At 41.4% G+C, this 15,492-nt stretch overlaps 1 long non-coding RNA gene across 1 annotated transcript in view; it reads right to left on the bottom strand.

Moving 5' to 3' along the window:
• Positions 1 to 674: 674 nt before the first annotated feature.
• Positions 675 to 15,492, bottom strand: part of LOC126108874 (uncharacterized) — a 72,870-nt gene continuing 58,052 nt past the window's right edge. The window contains exons 2-3 of the long non-coding RNA XR_007523645.1: positions 9,618 to 9,703; positions 675 to 763 (exon numbers count right to left, since the gene is read on the bottom strand). This is a non-coding gene — a long non-coding RNA (uncharacterized LOC126108874). The remainder of the gene's footprint in view (positions 764 to 9,617; positions 9,704 to 15,492) is intronic.

The raw sequence follows: 15,492 nt of genomic DNA, 5'->3' as shown, positions 1-15,492 counted from the left end.
GAACTGCTATATCTGCAGAAGACAGGCCCACTGTAACACTCCGATTCCTTGCTACAGGAGAAAGTTACTCTAGCTTACAGTACAGCACTCGAATTCCACAGTGCATATTAAGTAAATAATAACTGAAACGTGTGAAGCAACATATAAAGCACTAAAGGGCCAAGCTCTGAAGGTAAATAAATGTTCAATACACTTTATGTTCATTAAGATCAATCTTTATTTCATTTATTTTATTAACACAGCATGTACCAATTGGTGTCTGAAACTACAAAATTAATAGAGATGTATGAAGCCGATTAGGTGTTTAACAACATGAGGCATCCTGAGTACAAAAATAAATTAAGAAGATTGGAGAGCTACAAAAAAATTATATGGTATTCTCTTATATACCAGCCTGCTGCAAGGCAGCCTGGATATACCCAGAGGTGGATGGTCATGCTTGTTGTGTTGTCAAATGCAGCAAATCCCACCTGTCCATCAAATACCACTGCAAACCGTGACTTGTGGCAGTTGTAAATTTCTTACTACCCACATTATCCATCTCACGCAGTTCAGCTGTGATGTGGGTGGCAAGGGCACTGTATTGGTCTCCTTGGACAGGCTGGGGCAGAGTTCTGGCCGTATCAGCCACAGCCTTCAATGTCCTGGTGGACTCCACAATGACGTCTGTTGTACCTTTCCTTCTTTTTGTGGGAGGCCGCTCTTGATGCTCGGGCTGTGGCTGTGGCTCACGGTATGCAACAGAAGGCTCTCGCATCTCGTGCTACAAAATAAGAGATGAAAGCCATTAGTTACATACTTGCTTGCACATACATAAATCTTATTTACAGGTACCCACAAGCAGAGAAGGGTGGGGGCAAATGGCAGAGGATTTTGAGATGAAGTGGAACTGTTATAATACTATAGGAGCAATGGATGGAAAGCATATTCATACTAAATGCCCACAAGCTACTGGATCTCACTTTCTCAATTACAAATCCTTCAACAGTATCATTTTATTTGCCATGGTAGATGCTTCCTACAAATTTTTCTATGTTAATGTAGGAACTAATGGGCATGTTGGTGATGCCGGAGTGTTTTCAAAAAGCAAACTATGGGAGTGTCTCATTGACTGATCTATTCAAAACATTCCTGAAGGCAGGAAGCTTGTTGTACTGGCAGACGATGCTTCTCTGAGTATGCTTCAAGGTGCTGCAGTGAACAAATTAATGCTAATCATTTGTATGACATGTGAACTTTACTTGCATAAATAAAAAGAAAGAAATACGTCGATATATACTTTTGCTTTCTCGTAGGATTAACTTGTGCTGAGGCCATTAATTTTCTTTTTATTGTAGTCAGCTGTACACCCAGGCCGTATGTCACGGCTAATAACCTCTGCTATATATTTGTAGATCTCCAATCTTCGTAATCTATTTTTCTATTCAGGGTGCCTCACATTGTAAATCACCTTATCAGCTTCATGTTGTTATTGTGATCTTCAGTCCTGAGACTGGTTTGATGCAGCTCTCCATGCTACTCTGTCCTGTGCAAGCTTCTTCACCTCCCAGTACCTACTGCAACTACATCCTTTTGAAACTGCTTAGTGTATTCATCTCTTGGTCTCCCTCTACGATTTTTACCCTACACGCTGCCCTCCAGTAATAAAGTGGTGATCCCTTGATGCCTCAGAACATGTCCTGCCAACCGGTCCCTTCTTGCAGTCAAGTTATGCCACAAACTTCTCTTCTCCCCAATCCTATTCAACATTTCCTCATTAGTTATGTGATCTACCCAATTAATCTTCAGCATTCTTCTGTAGCACCACATTTCGAAAGCTTCTATTCTCTTCTTGTCCAAACTATTTATCATCCATGTTTCATTCCATACGTGGCTACACTCCATACAAATACTTTCAGAAACGACTTCCTGACACTTAAATCTATACTCGATGTTAACAAATTTCTCTTCTTCAGAAACGCCTTCCTTGCCATTTTAAATCTACATTTTATATCCTCTCTACTTCGACCATCATCAGTTATTTTGCTCCCCAAATAGCAAAACTCCTTTACTACTTTAAGTGTCTCATTTCCTAATCTAATTCCCTCAGTTTCATACACCTCTCTTAATTCTGTGGTAGATGCCACACACCAATTGTATTTTCCCGTCATGTTTACAAATGCACTACAGATGACAGAACGCTGAAGCGATGCTAGGCGCTCCACGTGGTAGCATATCACATTGCAGTGAACAGAAGACAAGCGACTTCTTTGATCAAATCTATAGCGAGGCCCTAGATTTGATCAAATATTTGACAACATTTGACAAAGTTCCCTATTACACCATCAAATTTCTTTTACAAAGATATTTGACAAAGATATTGGACAAAGAAATTAGATAGTGTAATACCAGCCTGTGTGGATCTCTGCTAATACCACAAAGATGTTTTAGTTTTTTGCAGGACAGAAGTAAATGCTTAATCAACTGTGACATATGCCATCCCTTTTCCTTTATTATCCTTGTTTTACTCAGTAGGCTATCTTCCATAGCTTTTAAGTAAATATTTGGTAAAATGTTATATTTATCATTTATATTATCAGAGAGATTTTTGTAATTATGAAATCAATGACTGAGTATTCTTGCTTGTGCTATCAAAACTCTTAACAATATTACATAAACCGTGTGTTCTAAGAAGTAACCACAACACAAGTATCAACAAATGGAGAGTGGATGATTGTAGTTTTCAGCCTGAATGAGGTTCTGGCACAGCTCTCCACACTTGTCTGCTCCGTGGAAGCCTCTCCATCACCACAAAACTACTGCAACCTCCATCCATTTGAACCTGCTTACTGCAGTAAAGCCTCAGTCTCTCCCTCTGCCTACAATTTTTACTCCCAACACTTCCTCGAATAACCGAATGTCTTACTGTGTGTCCCATTAACTAATTGTTTCTTTTAGTCAGGTTTTGCCAAAAGTTTCTTTCTTTTCCCTGGTTTGTTTCAGTATCTCCTCATTAGTTGTACGGTATACCCACCAAATCTTCAGTATTCTTTTGTATCACGACATTTAAAATGCTTCTGTTCCATCATCCACATTACACATCTGTAAAAAGGAACACTCCAGACAACCAGAAAAGACTTCTTGACATTTAAATTTACATAAAATGCTAACAAATGCATCATTTTGAAAAATTCTTGCCTTGCTAAATCCAGTGAGCATTTTATATCCCCTCCACCTTGGACTGCACAAATAACAGAACTTGTCTAATATTTTTAATGCCTCAAACAATGGAACAATTGTTATTTTTAGTGCCTCAGTTTCTAATCAAATTCCCTCAGCACCGCCTAATTTAATTCAACTACATGCCAATAAACTTGCTTTACTTTTGCTGACATTCATCTTATAATGTCTTTTTAATACACTATTTGTTCTGTATAACTTCTAAGGGCACTGCTAGCTTTTATGTTATGATGTAGTACTCTTTTCTTACAGCTGACTCTGGAATTGTTGAGGCTGAAAGGCAATTTTTTTTCCTGGAAGTAGTGGTGTTTTGCTGTATAATGTCAAAAATGCTCCAGCACTACTGCTCATATACTAAGTCAGAGTGGATGTAAGGCCATTGGTGGACTTCAGCACACAGCAGGCAAGCACAGTTGTGTTGCTGAGAAAATAGTATCCAGAATTTGCTAGAAACAATGATTAAGAGTTGAAAGCGTTACTTCAGTTCATAGGAGATAGGTGTTTGAGTAATTCAGTTAATTCATGTAAAGGTGTGTGGGATTACTTTTGATATTTACTGTACTGTGTTTCTGAATCAGTAACTTTTGTGCAGGAACTTGATTACCACCTTCATGTGTCCTTTTGGACATGTCTGAAAGAACAGATACCATTTTCGTATAGTTAAGGCTAACCGGCCATTGACCTCCTCCTCCTGTGCTGGATGCACACGCACTGCCCCAACTCTTACGGGACTCAGTAAGATTGTATGCCACGAGTAATGGGTGTAATGGGCAGGGGCACTACAAATGAAGTGTGTGGACGTTAAGCTGGGAATGTGGGTCTCACGGGGAATGTGCAAGGGATAAATCCCTGCAGTCGCATTATCCTCTGTGCCCTCGGTGGCTCAGATGGGCAGAGCGTCTGCCATGTCAGCAGGAGTTCCCGGTTTCGAGTCCCGGTTGTGGCACACATTTTCAGCTGTCCCCGCTGGTGTATATCAACGCCTGTCGACAGCTTAGGGTCTCGATTTAATTATTATTTCAAAAGGAACAGTTTTCAATTATCAGTAATTGGAAGTTAAATTAAGGTGCAAAGACTGTTGCAATGGATAATTCTGAATATAGACGAAATAAGCTTCACTGTTTAACACAGGGCTGGATGAGTTTAGCCATTGTTACAGAAGCATGTTAAATGCTAGAGTCACAATATGACAAGGAAATATGACTTCTACTGTTTTTATTTCAAAGTAACATGTTCAATTTTTCAACTGAATAAGTCATATATGAAGTGATATCTATAACTGTCCATGTCACGGTTACTGTTCTCGCAAGAGTTACTGTCGTGGCAAGAGTCACATTCAATTTAGGGGGGCCTTCTTATAACTGCACAATCTCGTGCACATATAACTGATTCCCAAATGCACATCTTCTGTGTGTTCACATTTCCACTTACGTGAAATGTCAATTCATCACTGAAGAAGTCACAATCCAGAAAATTCTCACCATCATGGAACAGCATTTTGTTTGCAATGTTAGCATATAAACCCCAGTCGGAGGACTATAGAGCTTGTAACAATTGCAAATGATAAGGCTACAGTTGTAAGTGTCTCGTTAGAAGTTTCCACACGGACTTCACTGGAACTGTTAATTCAACACCAGCCTTCCACACTGACTTTTTGGGGCTATGCATGGAAGACTGTCTCACTCATTCACATTGTTCCGCAGTCACTCTTCGTTGTCCCACACTCTTCCCTTTGCAAATACATTTGCTGTCTTCAAACTAATGCCATCTACAGATATCATCTGGAGGATTACAATGGAACTTACACTATATGATCAAAAGTACCAGGACACCTGGCTGAAAATGACTTAAAAGTTCGTGGTGCCCTCCATCGGTAATGCTGGAATTCAATATGGCGATGGCCCACCCTTAGCCTTGATGACAGCTTCCACTCTTACAGGCATATATTTAAAATGGAGATTGGTTCACTGAAAATATTGCTCTTTACTCATCTGGTGGAAAAATAGTTATTATTCTGTCGATGAATTCATTGAGGACAGCTTCACAATCTGAACACTGGGATCGTATTACATGTATTATTTTATGTACATGTGTAGCTGTAACTTAGAAATGTAAAATGTAATGTAAACTTTTGTATTTCTCTTTAAAAAAAACCTTGACATGTCTCCTGTACTTGAAATCAAATGATTTGAAAATTGTACGTAATGAGATGAATAAAACATATACCACATATGTTCAATCAGGTGCTGAAAGGTTTTTAGGGGAATGGCTGCCCATTCTTCACGGAGTGCTGCACTGAGGAGGGGTTCTCATGAACGTTGCTTCTGCTTGGAGTAGGTCACGTTTAAAATGGCTGCGCCGATTCAGAATCCCGCCAAATGCGAAGTGCGCTCCGTCAAACGTTTTCTTCGTGCAAAAGGTCAGCGACCAGTGGATATTCACAAAGAAATTGTTTCTGTTTACGGGAACATTATGAATCTACATAATGTAATGAAATGGTGTCGTCATTTCTCTGAAGGTAGGACCGATGTTCGTGACGAACAAACAACAGGTCGGCCATCTGTGATCTCTGATGCCCTTCTTCGGAGAACGGAGGAAGCAATTCCTGCGAATCGACTTCTCACATTGAAAGAATTGCTTCAGATCGTACCGGACGTGTCAATGACAACTCTTTATGATGTTGTTACTGTCAAGTTAGGGTACAGGAAATTGTGTGCGCACTGGGTTCCAAAACTGTTAGCGGAAGAACACAAAAAGAAAAGGATGGGCTTTGCACTCGACTTCCTCACACGCTATGCTGAAGCAGGTGGTGAGTTCCTTGATAACATTGTGACAGATGACGAGACATGGGTTTATCACCGTACACCTAAATCCGAGCAACAATCGATGTAATGGAGCCATTCGAATTCACCAAAAGCTAAGTAATGCAAAACGTCAATATCAGCCAAGAAAATCGTGGCTTCTGTTTTTTGGGACAGACAAGGCCTTTTTCTGTTGGAATTTATGCCTCCTGGAACGACAATTAATGCTGCTGCATATTGCTAGACTTTGAAACGACGTCGAAGGAGAATGCTGACAAGTGGAGTCCGCTTGCTTCATGGCAATGCTCGGCCTCACACAGCGCTCCTAACCAAAACACTACTCAAACAATTCAAATGGGACGTATTGGACCATCCGCCATACAGCCCGGACATTGCGCCCACCGACTTCCGTGTCTTCTGTTACTTGAAGTCACATCTTGGTGGAAAATCACTCCACGACGAAGAAATCAAAGATGAAGTTGAAATGTGGTTCCGATAACAGGCGGCAACCTTCTATGACTGTGAGATACAAAAGCTTGACTTAACTAATGTTTGGATAACGGGAGTGATTATGTAGAAAAATAACAAATAATCCAGTTAAAAAGATGTAACTGACGTTTTCTAAATAAATGTTCTATTTAAGGACTGCGCGCCATTGTATCTTTACTTTTTTAAATGCCCTCGTATGAAATATTTGGCACAGTTAAAATTTCTATTGTTAATTATGCAATTTAGAACTGTTTATTGTGTTTATTTCAGGATTCATTTATAAATTAATAGAAATTCATTTGTCAAAAAATTAATAGACCATATGGAATATTGTTATACCGCAAGGTGAGGATATAGTAGTGGACATGCCTCTCATGTGATCAGACGCGTTTCTGTATTTTGGAGGAACAATGTAATTTCGGCTTTGTTAACGTGAAAATTCAAAAGACAGTGTGATATAGTAAAATGTGAAGCAAATAAATTCCAAAAAGAAAGAAAATTCTGTTCATGCAGTTTTTTAAATTATTTACATCAATTGGAACCATGAGAACCTAAAATGGGAAAATTTCTGCTTCAAGAATCAGAACCCTAGACAAGAAGAACTTAAGCAAACTGTGTGAGAAAAGAATGTAAGTAAAAAATTTAGTGCAAATTTTAGTCGTCTAGAATTATCTGAAATGGTCTTAAAATCGACATTAGTAGTGACTCCACGGATGACGACGTTCCACCAGAGGAAGCCAACAGGGAATATCAAGAGGCAAATAAGGCATGTTTTGGTGGTTTATCTGGCCACTGATTCCATTACTGTTACGTGGAATGTCATGAACTTTCGTTACGCCTGCACTGAACTACTTTCCTGGTTTCAACAGGACGGAATGACATCGCACACTGCATGTCAATTAATGGCATATGAGCAAGAATTGTTTGGCAACTGTGTGATCTCACGATTTGGTAACATTCCCTGGCCACCTAGATGGCCAAATTTAGCTGTTTGTGATTTTTTTCTTGTGTGGTTACCTCAAGAGCAAGTTCTACACGACTCGACCAAGAACCCTGGACAAGTTAAAACAGAGTATTCGGTATGCAGTTCACAGTGTCTCAGCTGTGATATTGCAGCGGTCAATGAGTAATCTCAACAGCAGATTTCACGAATGTATTCGTACATAATGAGGCATTCTAAAGGATATAATTTCTAAAAAATGAGAAATGTTATCTATTTTTCGTAAATGGCAAAGTTATAAGATTTCAATTACTATGAATGCAATTTCTTTCCTTCATCACTTCTTGTTTTATTGGAATGTGGAAATGTTCCCAATTTTCTGTGTCACCCTGTTCATTTTGAGCAAAAGGAATCACAGAATTTGCTGCAATAAATCTAAAATGGGGTGGCAGAGAAAATAAAGCAATTATTGGTGTGTATAGGCCACCTGGGGCTTGTATGGATACATTATTCAAAAATCTCTCTGACTTGCTGATATACACTGACAGTACATTTTTTGTATCAAACAGCCATGTAAATACACTCCTGGAAATTGAAATAAGAACACCGTGAATTCATTGTCCCAGGAAGGGGAAACTTTATTGACACATTCCTGGGGTCAGATACATCACATGATCACACTGACAGAACCACAGGCACATAGACACAGGCAACAGAGCATGCACAATGTCGGCACTAGTACAGCGTATATCCACCTTTCGCAGCAATGCAGGCTGCTATTCTCCCATGGAGACGATCGTAGAGATGCTGGATGTAGTCCTGTGGAACGGCTTGCCATGCCATTTCCACCTGGCGCCTCAGTTGGACCAGCGTTCGTGCTGGACGTGCAGACCGCGCGAGACGACGCTTCATCCAGTCCCAAACATGCTCAATGGGGGACAGATCTGGAGATCTTGCTGGCCAGGGTAGTTGACTTACACCTTCTAGAGCACGTTGGGTGGCACGGGATACATGCGGACGTGTATTGTCCTGTTGGAACAGCAAGTTCCCTTGCCGGTCTAGGAATGGTAGAACGATGGGTTCAATGACGGTTTGGATGTACCGTGCACTATTCAGTGTCCCCTCGACGATCACCAGTGGTGTACGGCCAGTGTAGGAGATCGCTCCACACACCATGATGCCGGGTGTTGGCCCTGTGTGCCTCGGTCGTATGCAGTCCTGATTGTGGCGCTCACCTGCACGGCGCCAAACACGCATACGACCATCATTGGCACCAAGGCAGAAGCGACTCTCATCGCTGAAGACGACACGTCTCCATTCGTCCCTCCATTCACGCCTGTCGCGACACCACTGGAGGCGGGCTGCACGATGTTGGGGCGTGAGCGGAAGACGGCCTAACGGTGTGCGGGACCGTAGCCCAGCTTCATGGAGACGGTTGCGAATGGTCCTCGCCGATACCCCAGGAGCAACAGTGTCCCTAATTTGCTGGGAAGTGGCGGTGCGGTCCCCTACGGCACTGCGTAGGATCCTACGGTCTTGGCGTGCATCCGTGCGTCGCTGCGGTCCGGTCCCAGGTCGACGGGCACGTGCACCTTCCGCCGACCACTGGCGACAACATCGATGTACTGTGGAGACCTCACGCCCCACGTGTTGAGCAATTCGGCGGTACGTCCACCCGGCCTCCTGCATGCCCACTATACGCCCTCGCTCAAAGTCCGTCAACTGCACATACGGTTCACGTCCACGCTGTCGCGGCATGCTACCAGATTTAAAGACTGCGATGGAGCTCCGTATGCCACGGCAAACTGGCTGACACTGACGGCGGCGGTGCACAAATGCTGCGCAGCTAGCGCCATTCGACGGCCAACACCGCGGTTCCTGGTGTGTCCGCTGTGCCGTGCGTGCGATCATTGCTTGTACAGCCCTCTCGCAGTGTCCGGAGCAAGTATGGTGGGTCTGACACACCGGTGTCAATGTGTTCTTTTTTCCATTTCCAGGAGTGTACTATAATAGAAGGGGATATAAATACAGATTGATGCCAACACCAAAAAGCTACACCTTCTATTTGATAGATTCAGTCTGACGTGAGTTATCCATGAGACAACTAGTGAGATTAGCAACAGCAAAACATGTCTGGATAATATAATAATAAATGTGACCCATCTTACCTACAGAACAGCTGTTCTACAATCAGCCATCTCTGATCACCATGCAGTACAGCTTCAATTGGAGGCAAATGAGATGCCCTTTGCCACTAAAAAGAAACTGTATGTAAGAAAAAGAATTATGTATAATGAAAACATCAATAGACTGACCACGTTAGCACACATATCATGATTTTTAGAACAATAGGTTTCCCTATGATAGCTTTGCTTCTGACTTCTACTATTGTTTTGATGCCACATGCCCCCTTGCAGCCAAAAAAGTTGAACAAACTAAAAATATAAACAGAAGTATATTGAAAAGTAATGATGTCATTGAAGCAAGGGAAAAATTAAAATTATTCCATAGTGCGATGTTGAATAATAGACTGAATCTCAAGCTAAAGTAGGTTTTCAGAACTTATCATGAATATTATAAAGCTTTATTGATACAGATCAGGAGCAGCTATGTTGCAAACAAGCTCCAGGCTTCACACAGTGTTATCACTGGTGTCTTGGGAGTGAAAAACTATTTTATAACAGGCAGGGCAAATGCTGTACAGAATTTAATATTGACCACGATGGGATGGTAGTAAAAGATGAACTTGAAATTGCTAACATATTCAATGAATATATTTCTTCAGTGGGGGAAGCTATCAATGACAAAAATAATAACCTGCAGTATAATTTTAAAGGAAATCCATCTGAGCATAACACACTTCTAGCCCCCACAAATTGCAAAGAAATAATTAACATCATTAGCTCTCTAAAATCTTCCCATTTCACAGGCATGATGGCCTCAGTATTAATGTATTAAAAGCGTGCAGACAAAGAGTGTCTGTAGAAATAAACAATGCAATAGAATCAGGCACCTTCCCAGACAGACTAAAAAAAGCTTAAGTAACACCAATCTTTAAGAAACGGGGCAAACTCAAAATTCAAAACTACAGACCCACCTCAATACTTCCAGTCTTTTCCAAATTGTTGAAAGTCATATACAGCAGAATTATAAGCTCTCTCCTAATGCACTAGATAATGTTTGAAAATCAAAATTATTTCTTGATATGTAAAACAACCACCACAGCAGCTGCTCAATTAATTGAAGATATAATAAGTGGCACCGAGAACAAGCAACATGTTGCAGGTGTATACCTCTACGTTGAGAAAGCTTTCAACTGTGTGAGCGCCACAATCCTGTTAGAAAAGTGTGGAATATTGGAATCAGAGGCACTTCTCATTACATAATAAAATCTTGCAGGAGTTAACCCAAAAAAGTTTGTACTGCTTAAAGTTGAAAGAGATGTTCAAAAATCCAAAATAACTAACATAAAAATGGAGTGCCCAGGGCTCAGTATGGGATCCTCTTCTGTTTTTAATTTATGTAAATGACATAAGATGTTGCACTCAGAATTCCAAAATAGTTCTGTATGCAGATTATACATCCATCGTGTGGAAAAAGGGATCATTTAATGAACTAGAGACCCATTGTAATAACGTGACAAATGAAATTGCACAGTACTTTAATGAAATCCATCAAATGTAAATGGTAGTAAAACATGACTCATGGAGTTTAACAACAGTAGTTTTAATGATGAAATTAAAGTATACAAAGGGAATGAATTAGTAAAAAAGACTTTAGTGTTAAAATCCCTTGATTTAACAATTCAAAGCAATCTAAAGTGGGACACACATGTTGACACACTCGCATGTAAGTTGTCTAAGAATATATTTACAATTAATATGATTAGCTAGTTCTGCAAAGACATTGCCGCCCCACCCCTTATGAGTACTCTCCCTCCACTGGCTGCTCCCCCCCTTCCCCCCCCCCCCCTCATCTGTCCATGCCACCCCCATCCGCCCTACTCTGTGAAGTGTCTTCTTTGTGCGAAATTTTTAGTGCAGTGTTTTAAATGGGTGGTATTTGTTGTACTGTTGCTGGGTGTGATTTTTCTCTCTCTTGCGAACAGAAACCAGACTGTCACAGTGTTTCTCAATTGTCTGTCTGCTAGTGTACTTGTCTTCTTCCTATGTATTTAATTAGCAGCACCAACCCTTTGTTTTATATTTTAACTTCCACAACTTTCTGCCATTTCACAATTGAAAAGTCACCTGTTTTAATCGCCTGCTTTTATTACTTATCATCTTCTTATTATGTTTTACAAATTCTGTAGGTTGTAGAGCAGCATACAAACCTACTGCCAGCCTGACCCATTCCGGGGGGATTTGAACCCGAATAAAAGAAAAATAAAAAGGTTGTGGTTATAGACATATTTAAACACACGCCATCATAAAGGCTAAAATTGCACGGTCATTTCAAAAACAGATTATTGATAAGCCTCTTATGAGTATTTTCATGCGTATTACACACATATATCATCCATAAACTACAAAAATATTCAATCTGGTGTCTACTATGTAACTTTTACCAAATGTTTAACAGCTGTATTCAAAAGGCGGATATTTTTTCCAACAGTACAATACTCAGCTAAACTTTTGTCTGTATCTCAAAATTTTCCATTAGTACAATTTCCAATTTCAACCTGTGACAGTAACATCCGTACATTCCACTGTTTTGACGTGCACATCATCAATCATAAAACACCCAAGTTTCCGACCTAACCTAGACCTTGGGCTTAGCTACAAGTCAATCTGTCATCACAACCAACATTAAAGGTGGGAGGGATAGACTGATGAGTATGAAAATCTAGCAGGCCTTTGTCATTAAATATATGGCAGAAAATTTTGGGGAATAGGATGAAAGATCAGAAAGGAATTTTCGTTATTCAATTACAGTATAGTCCACATTTATTTAGCATCCCTTTCTAATCACATAATTTCTTCAGTTACGCACTGTACCATACGTTCTTTCACATACATAGCAACTAACCTTACTTCTGACGAAGACGGTGTAAAGACGATGTGACAACTTTTCCAGTTCTGCTGTCACTGATGTTTTTAATTATCGCTACATCGACTGACTGACATTGTGGTTCTGATACTTGTGAAGGCGTAAAAACGTGTTTAGAACCCATATTCTAAACATGAACTCCTATGGTACTGTGTGGTAATTGCTGTTATGATTCTCGACATAACACTATTAATTTAAACTAAACTAACAATTTAAAGTAAAGCCAAAGGAAGGACATAAGTAATACGTGCTTCATACTGACTGTTTCGTTGAAATTTTGCCTGTGGGCAAGTCTCATTTGCGACAAATGACCGTGTAACATCTACGGTGATTAGTTACTGAAATCGCTGAAATAGGAGAGGGATAAAAGTTGCTAGCAAATTCGTGAACGGCGACACCAATCATTCATCTACTTATTCAATATCAAACTAACCTCAACTTTACTGTACTAGCGCGGGCAACAACGCCTGCACCATTCAAAAATTAATCAATCCCTAGGCAATGCATTGCGAAACGAACACTTCGAATGGTTGACTATGTAGAACATTTTACCACAAATATTATTAAGTATGATGATTCTCGACATAGAGAATTGGAAGATAAATGCGTTTATAAGAGCAGAATAAAAACAGATGAAACGAGTTAATTGCTTGTCCAACACCCGCCTGTAGAGCTTCTAATTGTGAACTGAAATCAAATATGAAGAATTCAAATGATTTAGAGTGAAGCTCCGGACAGCAGTGTTGCTAGACGTCACCGATAGATGGCACCCTGATACGCTGGCTGAGAACTTGTGGCGGATCTCATTTGCTTTACTAACACAGCAATCGGCAGTTACCGAATATTTGTAGCCGCACAAGTCTTATACTTCGCTTGTTTAAAATAGGCGATGTGATGCATTTTGATAAGTTTCATGAACATTGTACATGCGTGTTGTACTACTATTTGCACTTGACACATTTTACTGTAGTATGAAAACAGCTATAAAAAAACGAGAAATTAAAAAAAAAATACTAAGCTGCTGCCAGCCCGCCTCCTTCGGGGGGAATTGAAATTAATAAAGGAAAAAAAAATCGATAATATTATTCACATTACATTTGCATGTCTGTCTTGTCTTGGTTACATTTCCACGTGTCCTGTAATAATACAGTACACGCAAATAAACAAATAATAAAAGCGTATTTCAGGGACTAGGTACTTTACTATCTGTTAGTCCAGTCATATGCCTTACTGTTAGTTTCATTCCAACAACTTCTCGCGACTAAATGCGACGATCCATCAACACAACACTATGCGGCAATTTTCATCACATATTAGTTCAAGTTAAAAATTCTTCGTTGATGCAGCTTCTGTTGTATGTTCCCCGTATTTACGTTTTTTTTAATTTTTTTCTTTATTTGATTTTGATTCACCCCCAGAGGGTGGGTTGACCGGGGGGGGGGGGGGGGGGGGAAGGACTGGCAGCAGCGTAATATGCCGCTTTGCAGCCTGCAGAAGAGTCTTAAAACCATAATGAGTACAGAGTACAGTATAAACAATAAAAACAGGCGATATCCGGCTGTTTAAACCACATAGTAATTAGACAGGCACAATTCAAAAACCTGGCGACAGTCTTGTTTCTGTTCGCAAGAGTTAAAAAACACACCTAGTCACAGTATGGTATCTGTTCACAGCACATAAGGAAAAAAAAGACGGCATGTACAACACTTCAACACTGCAATATAAAGCAGACACGAAGGCTGATTTGGATGGGAGGGGGGGGGGGGGGGGGTTGGACCCTTACAAAAGAGAAGGCAGAAGGGGAGGAATAGCAAAAAGGGGGGAGCCAATGGAGGGAGAGGACACAGTAAAAGAGGGGGGAGGGGGCATGGGGAATGCGAGAAGGAGTGAGGAAAGCAGTGAAGGGGAAAACAAAAGTACTCAGGGGAGAGAAAGGAGTCAAAGAGAGGGTAGGTGGGGAAAAAGGGAACAGGATGGAACGGGAGGGGGGTGAAGGAGACAAGGAAAAGGACTTGTGGGAGGGGGGGAGGGGACAGCCAGAGTTGATAGGAGGGACAAATGGAGGGAGAGAGAGCATCATTCGGGAGGGGGAGTTTACAGAAGTCACTTTGGGAAAAGAGATGAAGGGTGTAGGTGTGAAGGGTAGGGGGAACACAAGGGTGAAGGCGCAGCAGCGGGCAGGGTTGGAGAGGAGAGCAGCAACCAGGGGATGGGGGGCATCAAGTCAGTGGGAGGTAAAGAGGCCTTGGATATGGTCAAGTAAAAGCAGCAGATGGGGGAAAAGAATCAAGTCATAGAGGATCCACGTGGAGGATGGGAGGCGTATACGGAAGGTAAGGATGATCTGGATCTGGAGGGGACTTATAGATTCATTTATTTTTATTTTTTATTTTTTTGGGGGGGGTGGGGGTGGCGGTTATTCAGGTGGGACTGGCATAACAGAGAATGGGACGGATTAAGGATTTGTAGGTGTGGAGGGTGGTAGAGGGGTTCAACACCCACGTCCAACCAGAGAGGAGTTTAAGGCTGTTGTGGGCTTTGGATTGGATAGGGCAGAGATGAGGGATCCAGGTAAGATGATGGTCAATGTGAGTCCAAGGTAGGTGAGTGGGGGGGCTGTAGAGACGGACAGGATGGGCAGAGATGGTAAGAGGAAAACCAAGGAGCCGGAAGGAGTGAGTGGTTTGACCTACAATGATTGCCTAGGCCATGCAAGGATTGATTTAGAGGAGCCACTGGCTACACTATGTGGCAAAAAGGTCAAGGTGATTCTGGAGAAGATGTTTGGACAGTTGAAGGGTAGGAGCGAGGCAAGGAAGGCAGTGTCATTGGCATACTGCAGGAAGTGGACTGGGGGGGGGGGGGGGGGGGTGTTGCAGCATATCTGCTGTGTACACGAGGTAGAGGAGAGGGGAGAGGACACAGCCCTGGGGCACACCCGCAGAGGGGTAGAAGGTGCAGGAATCTGTTGTGGATGGTAATGTAGGAGGGGCG

Source organism: Schistocerca cancellata, chromosome 11 (assembly GCF_023864275.1).
Source record: "Schistocerca cancellata isolate TAMUIC-IGC-003103 chromosome 11, iqSchCanc2.1, whole genome shotgun sequence".
Taxonomy (NCBI): Eukaryota; Metazoa; Arthropoda; class Insecta; order Orthoptera; family Acrididae; genus Schistocerca; species Schistocerca cancellata.
The sequence above is the reverse complement of the archived record's forward strand: the minus strand, read 5'-3'. Positions and strand labels throughout refer to the sequence as shown.